Source organism: Diprion similis, chromosome 14 (genome assembly GCF_021155765.1).
Source record: "Diprion similis isolate iyDipSimi1 chromosome 14, iyDipSimi1.1, whole genome shotgun sequence".
NCBI classification, from domain to species: Eukaryota; Metazoa; Arthropoda; class Insecta; order Hymenoptera; family Diprionidae; genus Diprion; species Diprion similis.
The window spans coordinates 2806805-2828766 of record NC_060118.1 but is presented as its reverse complement, the minus strand read 5'-3'; the positions used below and the strand labels follow the sequence as shown (position 1 = coordinate 2828766).

Here is a 21962-nt window from a genome sequence, read left to right as displayed (position 1 = left end):
CAATACATTTTTCAATATGTTTACGTTATAGGTTGTAACTGTTACTGTGATTATTTATAATTATTAGATACTAAAATCAGTTTATTTTATAAAATATTTGTTTTCGCTTTATACCAAGTACAAGTTGGTAGTAAATATTTTAATAAATATATAAAGTCACACATTATGAAAATAGATATTTATTCACATGAACAATTCAAATGACAAGAAAAATAGTTACAATTATTATTTTATCAATTACGAATGGTGGTATAACAGAAAGTAGTGAAAATTATGATTTTTCTTTCATAATAGGTGGTTGTACATTCACTAAAACGCAAATAACGTGTACTGTGTCATCTATACACTCAAATAAATTATGTGTTATTTTATTCAAAATTAGATATGTTTTTAGTCTTTGCTTTATTCTTTCAACATGAATACGACACTTAGCTACTGTGTACGTCTCCTTACTTTCTTCTTCAGTAAATTCTGTCTTCTTTTCTAAAAACGGTGGCATGATAAGTAAAACTGAAGAGCCACGCTCATCAATTGCATTTTGAATTTGCGGAAAGCCTTTGTCAGCTAATATCATGTCTCGATCTTCTAGTAAATCAATTATACCAGATTCTACAGTTATTTGCGAATCACTCTTTCTGCCACCAGCCACTTTGGACTTATAACTAATTATGAATCCACCTGGGGTTATGCCAACAAGCAGTTTGGCTGTGAAACCTTTTTTATAGTGCGAATAAGTGAAAACGCGATCATCAACGCGAGGAGACATTTCAACTTGAAACTCTGTAAAATTTATAATGACTCTGGTGTTGCTATAGTCTGTACGGAAACCTTCCGGCATGGTGCGTTGAACGTCAATTCTATCTGGCCAAAATACAAGATCTACTGTTGATCGAGCCAAGTATCGCAAGGTAGAATAGAAAATTTTTGAAATCGTTGATCTATGCTTACAAAAAAAGACACTTATAGCTGAAAAAGTCATTCCTGTTTTAATTTTTTAATAAAATTTAAAAAGGCTATTTTCTTTAGAAATTTGCGTATTGTCTGCTTCAGTTACTTTTAATCTGTCTAGTAAGAATTAAAAGTTTGCAAATGTTTCACCAGTAAGATCTAAAAGTTGTTGATCGTTTTTAACAGATTCAATTTCAGCAAAATGCCGTGATGTTGCCTCTTCAGTTTTTACGTCTGGTCCAACCAATTTATCTTTAAAAGTCATTTGTGCAGTGTTGCACTCAACATCTTTGAATTGTTTATGATTACAAATCTTGACAGGGCTAGAAATATCAAATATGTCTGTTTGGATTTCTGCTTTACAGGTCATTGTGGATGAACATACACACAAATCTATTGCAGATTAATGTCTCTGATGATTTGTTAGAATTGATGAGTAAAAAGGCTTCGCATTCTTTGTCACAATATGTTTTTTCACAGTCAATTGGTTCCATTTGTACACCACAACTTGACAGTTCTTCTTCAACACAAACTTTTGATTCTCGTGAAAGAACCATATGTTTTTAAAATGTATTTTTATCCATAATTCGCCTCACGTAACGTCCATGTCTGTAAAAAAAACAATATATTTTAATTTTGTATTCAATTCAGTAAATACTTAATTAACACTATAATATTTCATGATGCAAAATAAACAGTTCTAAATTCACCTTTTAATTGCAGTTACTGGATTTATATATCTTTAATTGTCTGCAGCAAGAAATATCGTTGGAACATAGCTTGGGCTTAATTCTTTTTCTGCCTAAAGAGGATTAGGTAGAGTGGAAGGTCCCATAAGGCGCCCATGTATAATTTCGTAGCCAGTTTCGATGCGCCTCTGGTAAGTCGGGGGACGAGTTAGTGACCCCCCACTCTCCAATTTCACAGTAGCGGTAGATTTAAATTCGAATATTGCGATCTTAGATATTTATACGAGTGAAAAATACAAACACAAATGTAAAATCATAGTAATTCGTGTATTAGTTCACATTTTATTTCGAAACGTAAGTCCGTTTCAATATCTATACTATTTACACTATTTACAGTTTTGGTATTTACAATATTTACAGTTTTGGTAATTACAATATTTACAGTATCAACCTTTTCTTTTTGTTAACCTCTATTTATTCCTATTTTTTTTTTCGTCCCAAATTTTCTAATTTTTTCATCTCTTTGCTCGTCCTGAGCTGCAGTTTGTATTTTACTTTCTTCTTTTAATTCCCACCGCAAGAATCTAGCTTCCCAATGACATCTGACTCGTATGAAAAGTAGCATAAAAGCTCTACTGCTTTTTGCGCTGCATAAATGTAAAGGAGTGCACGTCTCTACGAGTATTCGTTCCACCACCATGGTGATGTTACTTGTGTGCATTATGCTTCGTATAATTGCCTTGTAATGGTGTTCCCAAGCAAGTATGGTTTTAAATATATTTTCTGCAGCGTGGATGAGCCCATTGGTATCAAGGTGGGCTTAATAGTGGGAACGCTGCTTCCAGTCAGTAAACAGCGTTGATACCGTTTGCATATACACTTAGGATCAAAGTGATCTATGCAAATACGAAACTCTGATCCAGCTTTTTCAACACCAGCAAATGATAGCCATTTTGCACGTCTGTAATGAACACAAAAGAGATTACTGAGACAGTACATACTGCTGTATTGCAAAACAAAGCGTGATCAAGTGAACTGGACTGGGTTATGTTATTCGTCGTTGAATACTTACATTTTCGGATATCGCAGAATACGAAAATATGTGTGACGTGGGTGCATACGGGAGCTTTTCTTGCAGCCCTGTATTCCGCATTCGTGTACCATTTTTGGTAGAGTTAATACGTTTTTACCGGTTTTTATGCAGCACACTGTAATCACCAAAGTTCACACCACACGTTAGTCGAATGGACGCGCTTCCCCCTTTTGCTTCGCCCATCAACTACGGGTGTTGTGTCCCCCAACTCGCTAGATGACGCTCACGGCGGCGGCTACGCGAACCTTCCACTCTACCTAATCCTCTTTGCTTCTGCCTTTGCATTATTATTGGGGGGAAACCAGTTTAGAAAGCCGAAATCTTGGTGTTTTTTGTGCATTTTTTTAACAGAGAAAGAATAATCATAATTTGTTTAAACTTGGAGGATATTTTATTCATGTTTTGAAGTACACTTTGTAATTTTTTCAAGTCATTTCGGCTGGAAATAGCGGAGCTAGAAGCTGCTGTCCATGGACGATCGCCATCCGATTTTGCTGGTGGGCATTCCTGAGGGCACAATTTTTATCTGTGATCATTGCATTTTTTTTTTTTTTGTGCTAACAACATATTTCCTAAGAATATGAACCTAACTCTGGGATGATATTATTATTAAAAATATTTTTTTTCATGCAAAAAAGGTGAAAAAAACATGGTACAAAATCATGCCATTGTCTTCAAACACCTCAAAAATTTTTCAATTTTTAACTTTTTTGATCACAATTAGGTTCATATTCTTGGAAAATATGTTGTTAACGTAAAAAAAAAATTTTAATGCTTACAGATAAAAATTGTGACTTCAGGAATGCCCACCAGCAAAAACCTCGGATGGCGATCGTCCATGGACAGCAGCTTCTAAATCCACTATTTCCGGGGGAAATGACTTAAAAAAATTACAAAGTGTACTTTAAAACACGAATAAAATATCATCCAAGTTTGAATAAATTCTGATTAATCCTTCCATGTTAAAAAAATTCACGTAAAACACCAAAATTTCGGCCTCGTAAACTGGTTTCTCCCCTTAAAATGGGCACTGCATATCGTATCTGTTGCTTTTGGCGTCCAAGGTTGTCCACTACGGTTACGAACAAAATGACATTTAATTTTATTATCAATATTAATACATGGTATAACCGGCCTACTACCGTTCGAATTTAAGCAAGGTTATATTACGTCCTTTACTTTCCTGACAGCAGCGATCCATTTCACTTTTTCATTAATTTTATACCTTAGTTTAGGAAACTTATAAAATTTAGCTGTACTGTTTTTACTTGTATTTTTGCAATTAATTACTCAACAAGTCGTATGGCTCATTTCAATTGTTTTCCGATATGCACTTCTACGTTAGGTGTCCGGATAAGTTTCATTTGTTCGCCACACCGCACGCTTCGAGTGTTTCACTTGCCCCCTCTAACCATCGGCACATAGCGAATACATAGATCTAACACTCGAAACACTCAAAACACTCAAAACTTTGATCAAAACTCTCACTTTGTATTGAATTCGTACTTAAGGTGCATATAAAGACCCGTTGTACACCTCGAAAACGCGGGAATGCAAAACTCCTATACCGCTCAAGCGATCAGAGTGAAACTTGGGCAGTTAATGCCTTATTTTGGCAAAAAGTGGAGCGTCTTTTTACTTTTTCAAAATTTTGAAATAAATTTTACAGATTGGTTACCACTCACAAAAATTGGCCAAATTTTCACAGTTGCACTGAATGGATCGACCTATCCGATATGATGCCACTCGGCGGTGATGAAAAGTACATTTTGAGCCCAGTCCCATGAGATTGGATTGTGAAATGACGAAATGGCAGCTGATCTGGTTTTCGATTACGAAGTACACCGAAATCTCATTTTGGCGACATTTCCGATATTACGCGCATGCCAGTAATGTATGCGTGTAGTGTCGGTAAGAAATTACCGGCATGCATGAAAGGTCGGTAACAAATGTCGCCAAAATGAGATTTCGGTGTTCTTCGTAATCGAAAACCAGATTACGATCACCATCAAATCTCATGGGAGTGGGCTCAAAATTTGTGTTTCATCACCGCCGAGTGGCATCATACCGGATAATTCGATCAATTCAGTGTAACTGTGAAAATTTGGCCAATTTCTGTGAGTGGTAACTAATCTGTAAATTTTTTTCAGAATTTTGAAAAAGTGAAAAGACGCTCCATTTTTTGCCGAAATAAGGCATTAACTGCCCAAGTTTCACTCTGAGCGGTATAGGAGTTTTGCATCCCCGCGTTTTCGAGGTGTAAAACGGGTCTTTATATGCACCTTAATTCGATTTTTAATAAATAGTATAATACACTGTTTATCTCTGTGTGTAATTCTGCATTACAAATCCATGAAAGCCTTACCTACACCATTATGTTGGTTTTGATACAGCGTCAGCGTTCTCGAGGCTACGGGGCGTTATATTACAAGCGTAGTTATGCTTCCAGAATATTCTAGTGAACTACAGAATATTGTGATGGAAAATAATAGGTTGTTGACTCGTTGAATCGTAAGCTGCGATATAAGGGCATTGACCCTTCGTTATTATTTTGAGATTATAATATTCTACGTGTTTTTATCGAAGTACAATGATAATTATTTCTGGAATATTATTATAGTTCTATTTGATATCAAACTCCGACTACTCAGGTCGCGTTGCTGCGGTTACATTTAGTTGTTTAATCTGAACGGGCTTCAGCTTGTACAAATAATATTCACATCTTAGGTAGTTATAATTTTCAGGATATGATTGCATACATGTTTCGTGTAATTCCCTTTTGCGGTAGTATTCTTTAGTTGAGATAGATTGGCTCACAAGCGTTCGAGGATTGGCTTTAGTTTCCGGTTGCTAGTCATACGGTGTTGCCACGTATACACTCTGGGTCGGCTTCTCGGAAATCTTATAAGGCTTTGTAAAGAGTTGATAATTTTATCATTGCTATGTTTTATCTCCAGGAAGAATGTGAATGTTTCGGTTCAAAGGGTTTGGTGCTTTAATGATAATCTAGTTATCATTACTTTTCTAGATAGCCATTTGATTCTTCCGCCTTACAGAATCATCCTGTGAGTTAGTTCACCTTCAGTGATTTCGTTATTGCGTTACTGATATACTCCTCAGGTGGCGTTCTGTACGGTTCTACAGTAGAGGTCTACGTTACCTCCAAACCTTTGGGCGCGTTGCCTACAATACGGCATTTTGGAAAGGATCCTATAATTCATGCTGGATAATTTGTATTCATATTTTTGGAGGTTTCAAAGTCCTTGGCCTTTATAGTTTATTACAGTATAGCTATCGATTTTGTATTACATGCTTAGATGTCGTTTAAATTACAGTCGTATCTAACTCCCGAGCTGTGGGGTGTAACGTAGGTTGCCTTTAACCCGTTGAGGGGCATCGGTACACCTTTGTACCACCTTTTTTCCTGCAGTTTTTTCATTATTGCCGTTCTATTTTCCAATACCTTTATACTTCTAAGTCGTTTCTAGTATCTTGAAGGTTCGAGCGAAAAGATACTTGAGGAAAAAAGTGGATATTTGTTTATTTATAATCAATTATACATAATTCAAACGCAAAAAAATCGTTTTTTTCAGCGTAAATTCAGCTGTTCTCAAACGAAGTGTCGAAAAGCTTTGAAATTTGTTTTAATTTATTCTCCAGGTCCATTACCAGCTTATAGAATTTTTTCAGATTTTTCGGCAGGCTCAAATTTTCAAAAAAAATTATCGAATTTTCTAAAATCCAATTTCGAAGAAAAAAGTTTATGTTATACATCAAACATCAGAATCGTAATCAGCGACCCCAAAAAACCCTCTGTACCAAATTTCGTGCCAATTGAACGAAAAACCACGAACTTGACCTAAAAAAGTCGCCATTTTGGGTCGGCCATCTTGAATTTTCTAATTCTGACGTCAGCATCGTGATCAGCGGCCCCAAAAACCCTTAGACCATCCATGATTTTAAAAATTTGTTTCATAAATGTGCCCCTCAAAGGGTTAATGTGGCTCGAAACTCCGTGTTTACAACGAAGTGTTGTATAGTATTTGAATATAATAGTACGAGTGAATTGTAATAATAAAATAATAATACCATAGTCTCCTTTAATGTGAGGATCCTGTCATACGGTTTTTGGACTCGTGTTTAAATACATTTGTTGTTATATCTTCATCTAGGGATATTGAAATGGTTAGGCAGTTTTCTTGAATGATTTAGTTACAGAATTCTCACATTTCGAGTTTGGTCATTTGGTACAAATGTCAGGAAATAGTTATGAGCAATAAAACATACGGACGTTCCGATCGGATGTTACACCTTCTCCCTTATGCAAGAATGGCGAGCCTCTTACTCGATCATTCGTCCTGACGGTCGTTAGATGCTGTACTCGTGTTTAATTGACATGACCATGTGTATTTCAGGTATTCCAGTGCATTGTTTCGATCTTGGTGGCGTTTGAGTCCAAGACAAATTCAAAGGCTTAGGTTGTTGCTGTGGCCCTTCTCGTTTGTCGGTTGGTACTCGAGGGTTTGGGTAGTCCTTCTGATTTTGTCTGGCTGGGTGTCAAAGTGGGTTCGTTAAGGATTTCCATATAGCACCAAGTAGGTGAAAGCTGCATCCGTAGGCGTTCTTAAGAGCGTATCCGTGGATTATCGTGTCGAGAATAAACTTGAGTGCCAAAGCTTACGAACCAGCTCCACATTTTTGTCTATGTCTTTTTCGCTATATCTTGCATCGCTTCTTCGGTTAGGAATTGCATGAAAGATCATTTTTAATTTGCTACTGACGGTCCTGTCATTCGTCTTGCCATGTCGTTTAGTATTCCGGTTTTTTCTGCTGGAAACATGATGTGATCCCGCAGTCGTTCAAGATCTTTCGCTGTGTATTTCATGTGTGTTGCATGGGGTTCTGGATCGAAGTATAATTGTATTTGAGTTTCAGTTTATCTTTGCTGTCTAGTTGGACAGACTGATTTTAACGTATCCTTGGACTATTACATTACTATATGTTCGTTCACTTCTTCCTTCCAACTTCGTTTGTTAACGTTCTGGGTCGTTTTTGTACAAGGGGTTGTAATTTTCACTACCTATTTTACTTCTTGGTTGATTCTTACGTATTCCATATAGACAACTAAGTTTTATGCTAATTTAATTAGTGGGATCACGGAGTTTATGCTTTGTGTGTTGTAGAAGCATGCCCGACTTTTGTTTTTAATTTATCAGAACGTCATCATCATCGTTAGGGATCTCGATTCCTAATTCCGCGATCTCAAGGTATTGTTTTACCTTACCCTGGTTTTTGTTGTCAATTATTATTAAGAACTTTTTGTCCTCCGCGTTTATGATTAATACAATGGTGTTCGCGAGGGTCTCAGTATCGAGATCATGAACGATCTTATATGCGTTGTCGATGTTATAATTTACGCGCAGGTTGTAATTATACTTTCCAGAGGACATATTTTTATTCAAAATCATACGGCGGATTACTTTCTTTACCCAATCTGGCGTGATTCCATTGCACTTTACTACGACAATGCTATTAAGGTGTATTATTTTCAGGACCCGTGAGGCCGGAAAGAACTGATCGTCAAAATTTATTATTGGGTTTTCTGCATGGTGCGCGAGGTTCATCCTGGAAAAATTGAAATATAGTATCTGGAGATCAAATTGTAAGTTAGATTGGATATTGGGAAAATCGGTTCGTGATATTAAGTAATGGATATGCGGCTTCCAACGTCTCTTCGTTCAATGTCCTATAATTATTAACCATGCGTTAACATTTATTTTTATTTGAGTCCGGTTTCTTCGGCCCTATCGACAACGGAGAGCTGTATGAGGATGATGAAGCTTGAATTATATTTGAACCTAGCAGTTCTCCTACCTGTTTCTGAATTTCTACTTTGTGGATTGGGGAATAGTGGTATTATTTTGTAGTAATTAGCCGTTGATCAGTCGTAGTTATCTTATGTCTAATCACATTAGTGCATCCTAGGTTGTCGCCTGGTAAGTGAAAAATATTTGCGTTTGTACGGATTAAATTGTAGACGTTCTCTTTCTCTTCAGCATTCGAATAGTCCAATCTCAATAATGATTCTAGAAGCTCGAGTCTAGTTTAAATCGAATGCTCCTGGTAATTTTGAATCATGAATATTCGTTTTGTTTCCGGAGTTGTGTTTATGTTTTAGGTCGGTGTTTCCTTTAGAATTGCATGTGTTGTCTTCTGTTTGTTTTCGTCGTTGACTGTTCTCGCGTATGGTTTAGATCTGCGTATTATAGTAGACCTATCATTTGGCTTCCTTAGTAGGTAATATATAAGAGTTCTGGAACACAATGGCGGTGTATCAAGGGGGGGTTCCCCCCATTCCTACGGGCTGGCCAGGCCAGCTGCAGCGGCGCGCGGGGGGGGGGGGGGGGGGGAGGAGTCCACGAAGGGTGCGCGAGGGGTCCGCGGGAGGGTGTCCGCGTTAGGCGTGTGGTGAGTCCTCGACGGGAGGGGGGGGGGGCCTGTCGGGTCTTGTTTGACGGCGGGAAGCTCTAAGTTAGACAACGCTAGACCACTTGAGAAAATTCCTGGAAATGCGGCCTTTCGGGTCATGCCGATAATTAACGCAGTGGATGGTAATGTAAATAAACCTGCCCATACAAAATTTTATCATAAATTCAGGATGCAGCTGTTGAGATAAATCTGTCACACATAAAAGATTCTTCAAAAATTATTGAAAAATGCCAGATGTCGGTTACGGGAGGATGGAGAGCGGGGGCGGTGCATAAAAAATTTCCCCACGATATGCAGGTCGAGTCTTGTTTGATGGAAGAATCGGGGTGGGGATGGATGGTATATAAAATACGGATTCATTTCGATAGTCACTCTGTTCTCATCGTCTTCTCGTCGTGAACTGTTCGTACTTGTAAAAAAAAACTCTCATCGAAAACGCTATGGATTTGGGAAAAATCAACCACGCCAGCCGCCTGGAGAATCTGCCGACCAAGAAGATGTCGAAATTCGAAATTGGAGAGATATATAACGTCACCGGACTACGACTGGTCAAAACGAAATTTAGGGTACGTGTTCTAGCCGAGATTGAGGGGGAATACAACGTCTTCCTACCTCCAAGAATCGCGAAAGTTCTGCAAGAAGATTCGAAGCAGATGACCGAAATGTGTGATATGGCTGGGGCAAATCGTCTACAGTTGAAATACTTTGGAGGAGAGTTCAACAAGTTTGAATTTTCGTGCAGTTACGTGCCATAAATAATTTACATCATCCCCGCCACTTACATCAAATGCGAGGGGATGAAAGCTGGTGTGCGGGGAACAAATAGTCAGTCTTCTACGGATATTTGAGAAAAATCAAGCTTAGCATCCCTCTGCAACATGGAGATGATCCTGGACGTGCAATGTTTCATCGGTCAAAGCAACCAGCTTGTGCCCAAAGAAGTCGCAGCCATCTATATAAACGGTTCGGGTTTGGAGCACATCCTCATTGAACCACCCTGTGATTTAACCAGCCTACCAATCGGATATAGAGCTACTAACGCCTGGTTAACGCGCAATCATCACGGGATACCATGGAATGCCGGCAACAAATCTCACGATGAAGTACCGAAGATTCTGAGAAAAATTGTGAGAAATGCGTGTTACGTACACATCAAAGGAGCAGAGAAGAAAGCATGGTTGACGGAGATTCTCGGTAGTACAACGCCAGTTATTATTATGGAAGATTTGCACATCGAACCCCCTACACTGGTAAAACTGAAATATATGGAAGTGGCACCCTTGCACGACCTAAACCACGGATACTTCCCATCGGACGATATTTGTAAATACGCGGAAGAAGGATCGATTTGGTATGATGACAACCCTGAATACATCCCGGGATACAACTGTGCCTTTGAGAACGTGCAGCGGCTGAGAAGTTGGTATTTGAAGGAGTGTACCGGCTCTCTCGAGAAATCACTCCACCTGTACGAGGAATTGGCTGGTTTAAGAGCAATGAGGTCTGAGGATATCGCTTTTTTACCGAAAGAATTCGTCTACGTGTTCGCATCAAATTCCATCAATGATGTGTGGGATAAGCTGCCTGAGAATATGAAAATGGATGCCAGCATCTACAGTTGCCGCAGATGTACCCTGCATTATATACCCGGACCCGATGGCGATATAGTGGATGGTCCAAACCCTCTGGTTAAAGACTGTTTGGAATGCAATCGTCTGCCTAAAAAATGTAGGCAATATGTTTGAAAATACCAATAGAACTTACAATGATTACATCCTCGCTGATACATATAATTGAAATGCAGTATTCAATAAAATTATTTACATATTTAGAAAAAATAGAACTGATTGCAATTACATCCCAGCGCATACATAGAATTAAAATGTTATATGTCATAAGATTATTATAGAATTTATTACAATCATACACATATCTTCATAACTTTCATCCGTTCATGAGAAATAAATGTAAATATTATGAATTTCATTTGTCGAAAAATTTATGATAAATAATTGTGTACTTTTGTGTAATATATGGTTTTACTCCCCGAAATAATCCGTAAAATCATCATCATTATCATGATCGCTATGATCATCATCATCAGCATCATTTTCTATATCTATCATTATGGCGACAGTCTCATTTTCCCATTTTTCTACAATAATTTGTGTAGGCGGATGATTATAATAATTTATGTAATATTGGCTGTTTGGCCGCGCATCTTCAACGAGTTCCCGAAGCTCCTCCAGCGAGAACTCTGATGCCGCTTCAGAAAATCCGATTGTTATTTCGTCCCCAACCTCTGCAACAGCCTCAACCTCCTCCTCATCTTCAGTCCATTCATCAGTCGACCAACCACTTTCCGAGTCTGTGACGTATCCAAGGTCTCGGAGAAAGTGGGGCGGCATGACTTATAATATACTTGATAAATCTGAAACCCAAGAGAAGTTTTCACTTATTAAAACGATGGACATAGAAAAAGGGTGGAAGAAGCTAGAATTTTATTTGAATGTAGTGCTATACACCAATCCTCTGAAAAATATCCCTCATCGTCAACCCTGTCCAAGCGCCCCAACTGTTCACGGGCTCGATCAACATCGTTGCGAATTATGACGGGGTGCACGTAGATGGCCTCATAGTTTTCGCCCACCCCCTCCTCCATCTACACTTCCACCGCCCACTCTTCCTCCACCCCCTCCTTCACCACCCACTCTTCCTACACCTCCTCTTCCTCAACCCCATCCCCCCCCTTCGTCAGCTACCACAACCTCCCACACCCCGGCATTCCCCATGACCTCTTCACCCCCCGATTCAAGCTGCTGCTCTTGTGCCAAATTGTCAAAATAATCAGCTTCACCGATGAAAATAGTATCCGCGTCACTATCTACATCATCCTCTTTATTATGAAAACGTTGCTCATTGATAATAATTGTTTCTGCATCACATCATCAGTCTCCTGATCATCAAAACTGTGCCCCCCTCGCATCCGTTTGAAAGGTGACGGTGGTGAAGGGGGTGGGGAGTCCGACAATCCTCTTTTTAAACCAGTTATCTTTTGAATATGATTTTAAAAAATTTTTCCCCCAAATTAGTATTGAAACAGCAATGACGAATACAGAAATTTGTGAAATTAAAAAAAATTAACATTCACAGTATCGTAAGAGAACTGGCGTGGCTCTATAAATTGTAGAAAAGAGCTTCCAAAGAGGAAATTGGAAAAGTAATAAAAAATTATTTGTATATTGATCAACGGTATAATAATACCAGGAGAAAGAAAATTAATTATGCAAACATATGAACTTGGCAGAGAAAACATCATTATTCGTTATTTCGATAAAGTACTCACAATGTTAGCTGTTTGAAGTCTTCGAATGATCACTTTTTTCACCGCTCGCTTCACCAAACACTTTTCGTACAGGGAAGATTTTCGACTGGAAGAAAATTTCGAAACCCCTATTCGAATTCATATCAGGTGGTGGGGACATGACGCTTTGTTCGACCGTATGTAAACCAACCAATCGCTGATGAGCTAACACATCACGAGATGCGTGTCCAAAAATGCAGCGCGGGAATATGTAACTGTATTTCACTCGAAAGACTCTTCTCGGAAGGTTTTTTCCGTCGAACGTCGTAAAACTTCGTAACATGGATCAGCACTGCCCGCCTTTCCTCAAGCGATTTTTTCCCTACTTGACATGTTGCACATGTGACTTTTCTCGAAACAGCCCTTTTCGTCAGGTCCCATAAACATAAATCACCCGGTCAAGAGTCCAGGGTTCAGAATTCATCTCTGTGCCGCTCGAAGCCACTTTTCGAAAATTATTTACATATCTGGAAAAAATAGAATTAATTGCAATTACATCCTAGCGCATACATAGAATTGAAATGTTATATGTAATAAGATTATTATAGAATTCACTTTCATCCGTTCTTGTGAAATGAAGGTAAATATTATGAATTTCATTTGTGGAAAAATATATGATGAATAATATCGTCACCAACGTCAAAGTCATGGCCGCCGAAGCATACGTGGGACTCGTCGAGCAGATGGGGGAGGCGTACGATTTGCTGCGCGAGCAAACTCCCGGAGAAACTCCAAATTCATACCAAGATTCCACTTTGCGTGAATCAAAGATCTTTCACGATTGGTTGGCAAACAATTGTCTCATCATAATGGGCAACTGTTTTTATCCGATAGATGGCTCTGTTACTTTGGTGTGAAACATGCCTACGACTACCATCGGCAGGATTGTATTATGCAAAATAAAGTGCGCATGGAATTTCCAAGATCTTAAGATTTAAATTTAAAGTTCAAAAATTTCAACGCTCAAGAACAAGAAACGTCTGGGCATGATGAAGGACGAGAACAACGGGAAAATTATGGCAGAGTTCATTGGGGTTGCGCGCAAAGCTGTACACATTCGCAACGATGGGCTAAGATGAAAAAAAAAACACGTCAATGGTACCAAAGTGAGCAAACGGGCAAAAGGTGTCAAAAATTCAACGCCGAACACCATCACATTTGACGATTATAAGCGCTGTCTGTTGGCTTACAACAGATTGACTCGATCGCAATGTCTAATTCATAGCAAAAAACATCAAGTGAGCACTATCGTATAGAAGAAATTGGCTTTGAGTTGGCAAGATGACAAGCGACAATTGATACCTGGGTAGAGCGACACCGTACCCTGGGGGTTTGCCGCTGCCCCATAAAAACTAATTATAGGATTAGCTGGATGTATAAAACTGCTGCGAATATTTACATTTGACACCTTGGACGATCCTTTGTCAAATCATTTATTCAAAAATGAAAAAAAGTTTTCCAGAAATGAAAAAAAGTTTTCAGAAAACGAAAAAAAGTTTTCAGAAAATGAAAAAAAGTTTTCCGGAAAATAAGAAAAGTTTTCAGTAAACAAAATCCCCATTTGATTAACGCTTAAAACAAGTTTTCCTACTATAAAAAGAGGTTTTCCAGAAATGAAAAAAAAGTTTCCAAAAATAAACATGTGTATTAACCGGATGGAAAAAAATTCCTTGCATCCTCCTCCTCCTCTTGAATCCTCCTTCGATGGGACGACCTTGATAATCGGTAAGTTTGTATGGCGGTGGATTGGTATTTTTCAAGTCGTTCACGATGAATATTTCCAGTATCCAATTGGGCGTATACATTAATTGCATAACATCGAATCATTTTACCTAATGCGATGCTACTTACGCCGATCATCTGCTCATGAAAAGTACAAACCCTCACCGACGCTTATCATGTCCTACCGCCTCGCCCCCCCCCCCCGTCCTCCGTCTCTTCCACCTTCCCCCTGTCTTGTCACTTCCTCTTTATCATCTCAATCCGTCGGCCTGTGGTGAAATTTTGAGTACGTGAAAAAATATAAATATCTAAATGAATAAGCAAGAACATTAAAAAGGGCTCGAAAAAAATCATTCTACATGCTAGTTAAATAGGAAAATGCTGGAAAATAGAAAACAAATTCAAAATGCAGAACAACCAAGACAAGGGTTCCCCCTATTCCTACGGGCCGGCCGGGCCGGCTGCTCTGGCGCGCGGAAGGGGGGGGGAGGGGTCCGCGGATGGCGCGCGAAGGATCCGCGGGGGGGGGGGGTCAACGAGGGGCGCGCGAGGAGCCCACGGGGGGGGGGGGGGGCGGCGGCAAAATCCTGTTGGGTCCTGTTCGGCGGCGGGAAGCTCCAAGTTAGATAACGCTAGACCACTTGAGAAAAATTCCTGGAAATGCAGCCTTTCAGCTCATGCCGATAATAAATGCAGTGGGTGGTAATGTAAATAAATCTGTACATACTGAATTTTATCATGAATGCCGGATGCAGCTGTTGAAATAAATCTGTCACACATAAAAGATTCTTCAAAAATTATTCAAAAATGCCAGATGTCGGTTACGGGACGATGGTGGGAGGAGCAAGTCAAGTTTCAAAATAACAATTGGATACACTGAACAGATGTTTTTATTTATCCTCAATTGCATTTAGTTTTGCAGCTTCTATATAATAATTGATCATATTATTAATAATTGAAAAAATTAACCTTATACATATTATTTTCTACATTCTTACATTTAACATATTACTCTAAAAATTGGCTTATACTAATTTCTTCACCGTGCCACTAATCGGACTGTACTCAACGACCCGAGCGTGCAAGATCATACAGTAGGCTGGGGTGTTTCGAGAAAATTCTACGCTTGCTTCAAATTCCAGCCGGATATCCACCGGTCCGGTTTTCAACGATTCATTTTGTTTTGAGCAATCGATGACGATCAGGGGTGCGCGTTTTATAAATTCTTCCTTGTCGTAGTAGGATGTTTGAAACTGGACATACATATCGTACAGAATGGCGTATTGATTATTGAAAATATCTAGATTTGAATTCCCATAGGGGTAACACTGTGAGTTAAGAAAGAGTTTAACATATCTTATTCTACAATGATCGATTCGCTAGCATTTTTCAATGCCTCGTTTTTCCTTGCAGTTTGGAATCCCATTCTGACGTATCTAGGCTTCTCCAGCTGCGTCGATGTCTTGACCGCCCAGACATTCCGCGTCGTTGACGGCAGCATCGGATACACGTACGTTTCCCAAGAACGAAAACTCATGGGAATGGCCGAGTCCGTGGCGATGTAGTTAAGTAGCTGGATTTTCGGCTTGTCGGCTAGTTTGATGTGGGGCAGCAGCCATTCGACATTTTTAGGGGAATTTTAAACTTCTCAGTAGTGTTTGTCTGAAGTACAGTATTTAAATCGGTGTTAGTGCGTGTGAGAATCAACTCATGTTTAGCATTAACGACGACTGGGCAATAATCCTCGGCGAATCCCAGCAGATAACGCAGCGGTATAACGACATCAAAATTTCCAGCATCATCGGCCAGGTTGATATCGGCAACGCTCAGCCAACCGTCGTTCTCCAAGCCATGCTGTTGTCCTGGGGTGAGAGATGAGTATCCCTTCATGATGCTGGTGATGCCCACATTTTTATTTCGATCAATTTCCACACCGTTCAACTCGTAACGAATTTCCTCAAACATATGGCAAACAGCCATGTTGACCAATTTTGTAGCGGCCACCATGGAATAATCTTCTTTTGTAACTTTCCCGTGAATGTGCAGGGAGCTTTTTTCCAGTAGCACGCACTCGTTCTGATTTTGAACGGACATTCGAATTTCATCGTTATTCCCAAAGGTCGATGATGCAAATGGCTGATGAGCGTGAACCTCAGAGTGTGTGATCGATTCGTCGAATATCACGGGTTTCTGTATTCTTATTATTTCCTCCATGGTAACATGCACAGGATGCAGCGAACACGAATTTTTATTTTCCAAAATTTCCACGTAATCGAAGACCTAGACTCTGGAGAAACCGAACGTTCAGAGGTGTCAGCTTCAGCGGAGATGTCAGCTTCGTCAATGGTGCTGGACGACTGATGATATTTGGCCATGACGCCTTGCTTTTATAACTTTTGCCTGACTTTTTCGTCTCAAATACAATCCCCATTATTCCACCGATTTTACATATAAGCGTACAGTTATCGTCTCTCCGCGAAAATTAACCAACTCGTCGTCTTAATCGACTATCCGTAGCTGTATATTCTGTATCGACTGTACGGCGATTGGGAGGTAAATGATGTTGACGAGAACTTCAACAATCTTATATCCAGATGGGACGGTGGGGAAAAATTCGTGAATCGTGTGAGCTCGACGCCCGTTTATGTACGCCCCGGTGGTTATGTTGCACTCAACGCGTATGGTATCAACTTTCAGTATGGCTACCGGTAATTCGGACTTATGCGTAACGCCCCGTGCTAACTCAACCGCTTCAAACCCCAATAATCGGCCAATGGAATCCTTGGGTTTGAAGTCTACTACTTGATTGCACGTAACTTCACTATTAAGCTCGTTGTTGTTGGCCTGCAGACTAAGGGAGATGTTGGCAGGCAGTTCCTTGTGCAGAAAACTTTGAATATCTTCAATTTCGTAGCTGCCTGTGGGTATCGTAATGACTGCTCGGCTGTTGTCCGCTCGCTCCAGGTAAAATTTATTAAACTTCTCTTGAATATTGGGTATTGAATTGAATGTCATGAACTCAACGAGTCTGAGAACATAGTTTTTCGTCGACGATAACTCGATTGGGGGAAAATATTGAGCCTCCAGCAGGGATGAGGTGCCCGACAGTGTTAACGACAATGATTCCGTCATTACTAAAGCTCGCCAATGTGACACCGCTCTTTTTATAGCTGCCCGATAAAAAATTTGAGGCACAAGTGACCACAAATCACAGTATCATATTCCTGATACCTCTTATGATTGTATTTTATGCTACCAACACCGAGATAGTTCATCAAATCCCTAGGTGGTTGAAAATCACCCAAACTATCGAAATACAAAACGTGATCACCGTTTTTCTTATATGCAACACAATGTGTCCCGGGGTCGTTCTTATCATCAATATTAATAATTGCGGATTCTCGCTTCTTCGGTCCTGATGATGGTAGACCATTCCGCATGAAAACGCCGCGAAAATGTGGAATTCTCATATCTTGAGCATATTTGTGTGAATAAACGTTGGTGAGTGCTCGGCGTAGTAGCTTTATTAGTTTTTTGCCGGTTCTAAGTACAGACCCATGCTACTGCGGTATGGTCTCAGGTATAATCCCTTGCCCAACGCAATCGCCTCCATTGTTGCATTGTGTCGTTTGGTCTCACTCAACTGATGTTTGTTGGCGCTAGCCTCGTTGACTGCTTGAGCTATGCCTGCAGCACCACCTGCTAGAGCTCCCGTTGCGCTTAGACCAGCCAAAATTGGAATGAGGAGGGGTAGGATGCTGCCAATTTTTTCGGGCATAGGTATAACACGGGGCACACGAACATTCTTCCCTGCCTCACGCGCAGCCGCACGGGCTCCGGCCAACGCCGACTCGACAGCTTTATGACCTGGTCGCATGAAGGCCTTTGCTGCCCTAATGATAGATCTAAGATTTATTGCCCTCTTCTGCTGTTTAGTCTTCCCACCCGTTGAGGTTTTTTTCTGTGACTTCGCACCGGCTCCAAGTTTCGACAGCTTCCTTGCTAAACCCATACCGAGTTTAGATTTAGCTTTCATGGTGTTGGTGACTCCCCACGCGACAGCTTTTTCACCCACACTAGCGTCCTTGGCTAAAACACGATTCCACGCCTTTTCGGCAAGCACTTTGTCGGCCAGATTTCTCGCAGCTATATCTCGATTCCTTGCATATGCAATGTCGTGATCTTTACATGCAGCGTCCAATGGATTGATACCCGGATCACCGCGTGCCAACCTCTTGACCAATTTTGTTCCGGGTCCGCAGTACTGATACCCAGGCACGTGCAATTCGACTGGGAGATGATTGATGATTTTGTTTAGCAAACCACCACCGCGTCTCTTACGTGTGCACGTCTTTATAGTCGAACAGCAACTAACGCGAGTTCTATAAAAGGATGAATTTATATGCGGTCATCTTAGTTCTCGTTGTCGCGTTAACCGAGCATCATGAGATTTCAAGATCTGACTGACAAACTACCTGTTGCAATATTTCGACAAAATGGTTCGTCGGGGGAGGAAGAGGAAAGAGAAACGTCATGGAAAATTACTACCAAATACCGTCAGGGCAATTTTTTGCGGCCGATCGAATTGTGGTAAAACGAACGCTCTCTTCTCTCTTATCACCCATGGCAACGGATTGAGATTCGAAAATGTCTACGTTTATTCAAAATCCCTCATTCAGCCAAAATATCAATTTTTGGAAAAGTTACTAGAATCCGTGCAGGGTGTGGGCTATTTTCCGTCTGGTGAGAACGATCAGGTTGTCAAACCAGAAGAGGCCCACCCTAACTCTGTTATGATTTTTGACGATGTGGCGTGTGAGAAGCAGGATAATATCAGAGCTTACTTCAGCATGGGCAGGCATCGCGACGTCGATAGCTTTTATCTTAGTCAAACGTATCCACGTATTCCGAAACACCTGGTGCGTGACAATGCAAACATATTGGTGCTATTTCGACAAGATGAAATGAATCTGAAACATATCTAAAACGATCACGTGTACACCGACATGATATATCATCAATTTAAGGACTTATGCTCGGCATGCTGGAATGAAGGTAAATACAGTTTTGTCGTAATTGACAAGGATAGTGAAATCAACGAGGGAAGATACAGGAAGGGGTTTGACTGCTTTATAAGCATAAACTAACGCAAACTCGCACAGTTCAATTGTGACGATCAAGTCAGCAACATGGAGAGTGTCAAGATTCGTAAGCATAGCGATACGTTGAGTGAAATATCGAAAGCAAGCGATGTCATACGTCGGAAGCACAAGATGATCAAGTTGGACAAAGACACGACCGACCAGGTTATGGGGGAGGTGTTCAAGCCCCTCGTAACACCGTTGCAAGAATTGGTGGATACTTTGAAGCAGCAGCAGCAGCAGCAGCATATTAAAGGAGAAATTAAAACAGAATCGACTGATATGGCGATGAAAAAAGAAGAAAAAGATGATGCGAGTACCGAGGATAGCGAGGATGAGGATGAGGATATGGATGATGAGGAGGATTTCAAGGATGCACACGATAAAACACTGAAATTTGGTGAAATTTCCACTACAAGCACACCGGTGAGAAAAACAGTGAATACCCTGGCGCGATATTTGAAAATGTTCAGCACAAGTAAAAAGAAGGATTTAGATACCGCATATGGCGTTTAAAAGTTGGTAAACAGTATGATGATTGGTGATTCACAAATTAGTTTCGTCGATAATCTGATCAAACGTGGGAGATGAAAGTTACCAGAGTACGCCAGGGTTACTCGAATTATTGTTTAAAAAATCGCCCGATGCCACGGTTGTGAATGATACGGACAAGGATAATTCCATAAAAATTGTAAGGATGAGAAATGCATATCGGAAACGATACCAAGCCGATGGGAGTCTTCGCGATAATCCAAAAAGTGCGAAGTATAGAAATTTCATCGCACAACATCTTGGCTCGCCGAAAAAATCCGGTGAAGGCTTACCCGAATATAAGATTGCGCGAAAGGAGAGGCAAGAAGTGGATTACGTCTACTGGGATGATCCAAATGAAATTGTAGATCATCTTCGACTACTTATGGCGTTGCAGACTGCGGGAAATACCAGCCATTCCAATGAAATAGTCGCCATTATTGAAGAGCTGCGGGAAGCTGGGATAATTTATTAGCGGTAGATAGGCATACATTCGTCATTCCTTCAGTGACCACCTAGCGATGAGCATAGATATATTTGGACGACAGTTGGGCCGTGGTGGGGGTGAAAAATTTATTCGTGGACCTCCAGGCTTCGGATTTAAAATCACTCCCGACAATCAGTACGATTTGGACGGTAAACGATTGTGTAACATAGCCGATTCTCAGCAGCCCAACGATGCTGTTTCCCTGAAAGTTCTAAATAGTTTAAGAGAATCGTACGAAGAGCGCATAACGAGAATCGATGAGATCCTTAAACCGGTGCGCGCGCGTAACAGGAGTAATCACGATTACGTAATTGGATTATTGGAGATCGTTCAGAAGCTTCATGCACGAGTAACGTTACTGGAGCAAACCAGCAAGGTATCAGTTTCGATTGAGGATCAAAAGCGGATGGAAGAAAATTTGAAAAATGGAGCGGTAAAGAGCAAGAAACAACGAAGGCGACGATAGCGGCTGAACTTCACAGACCTGCTCGACGCAATTATCCGCGCCGATTCGTAGATGTACGCGGACTCGACGAGACCTGGCAAGCAGATCTCGTTGACATGACCGGCATATAGCTCGCACAACAAGGGCTACAAATACCTGCTCACAATCATCGACATATTTTCCAAGTACGCGTGGGCAGTGCCGATAAAGTCCAATAGTGGAAAAGATGTGACTACCGCGATGAAATCCATACTAACACAGAATCGCATACCAAAGCATCTACACGTCGATCAGGGCAGAGAATTTTACAACAGCGAATTCATGACTCTCACGAAGCAGCACAATATCAACATGTATCCGACATTCAGCAATTTAAAGGCGTCTATATGTGAGCGATTTAATCGAACGTTAAAAAATAAAATGTGGAAGCGGTTTACTCTCCGAGGATCTCACAAGTGGATTGACATTTTGAGCGATCTAATGAAATCATACAACAACACCAAGCATCGCACGATTCGAATGAAGCCGGTGGATGTCAGCACAGTCAACGAAAAACAACTATATCGAAGCGTTTACAAGCCCCGCCAAATCAAGCGGAGTAATCGGAAGCGGAAATTTAAAGTTGGCGATCGAGTCCGGATCAGCAAGTACAAAAATGTATTCGAAAAAGGCTATAAGCACAACTGGACGACTGAAATATTCACCGTGAGCGAGGTGAAAAATACCAATCCTCCGACGTACAAACTTACCGATTATCAAGATCATTCCATCGAAGTAGGCTTCTACGAGGAAGAACTCAGCAAAGTAAAATATCCCGATGGCTACCTGGTGGAGAAAGTATTACGCAAACGTGGGAATCAGCTCTATGTGAAGTGGTTGGGATTTGACAATTCACACAATAGTTGGATAAATGAAACAGACATGTAACATAATTTCTATGTATTTTTCAGAATAACAATAAAACATACAGTTATACAAAATATCTCCACAATTCTTTTTCATGTGCACTTATATATCATATCCATAGCAATAATCATACGAGATATTTTTTTC

The 21962-nt window shown here is 40.3% G+C and overlaps 1 pseudogene; it reads left to right on the top strand.

Moving 5' to 3' along the window:
* The first annotated feature begins 20498 nt into the window (after nt 1-20498).
* Nucleotides 20499-21896, top strand: LOC124414430 (annotated as a pseudogene).
* The last annotated feature ends 66 nt before the right edge of the window (nt 21897-21962 follow it).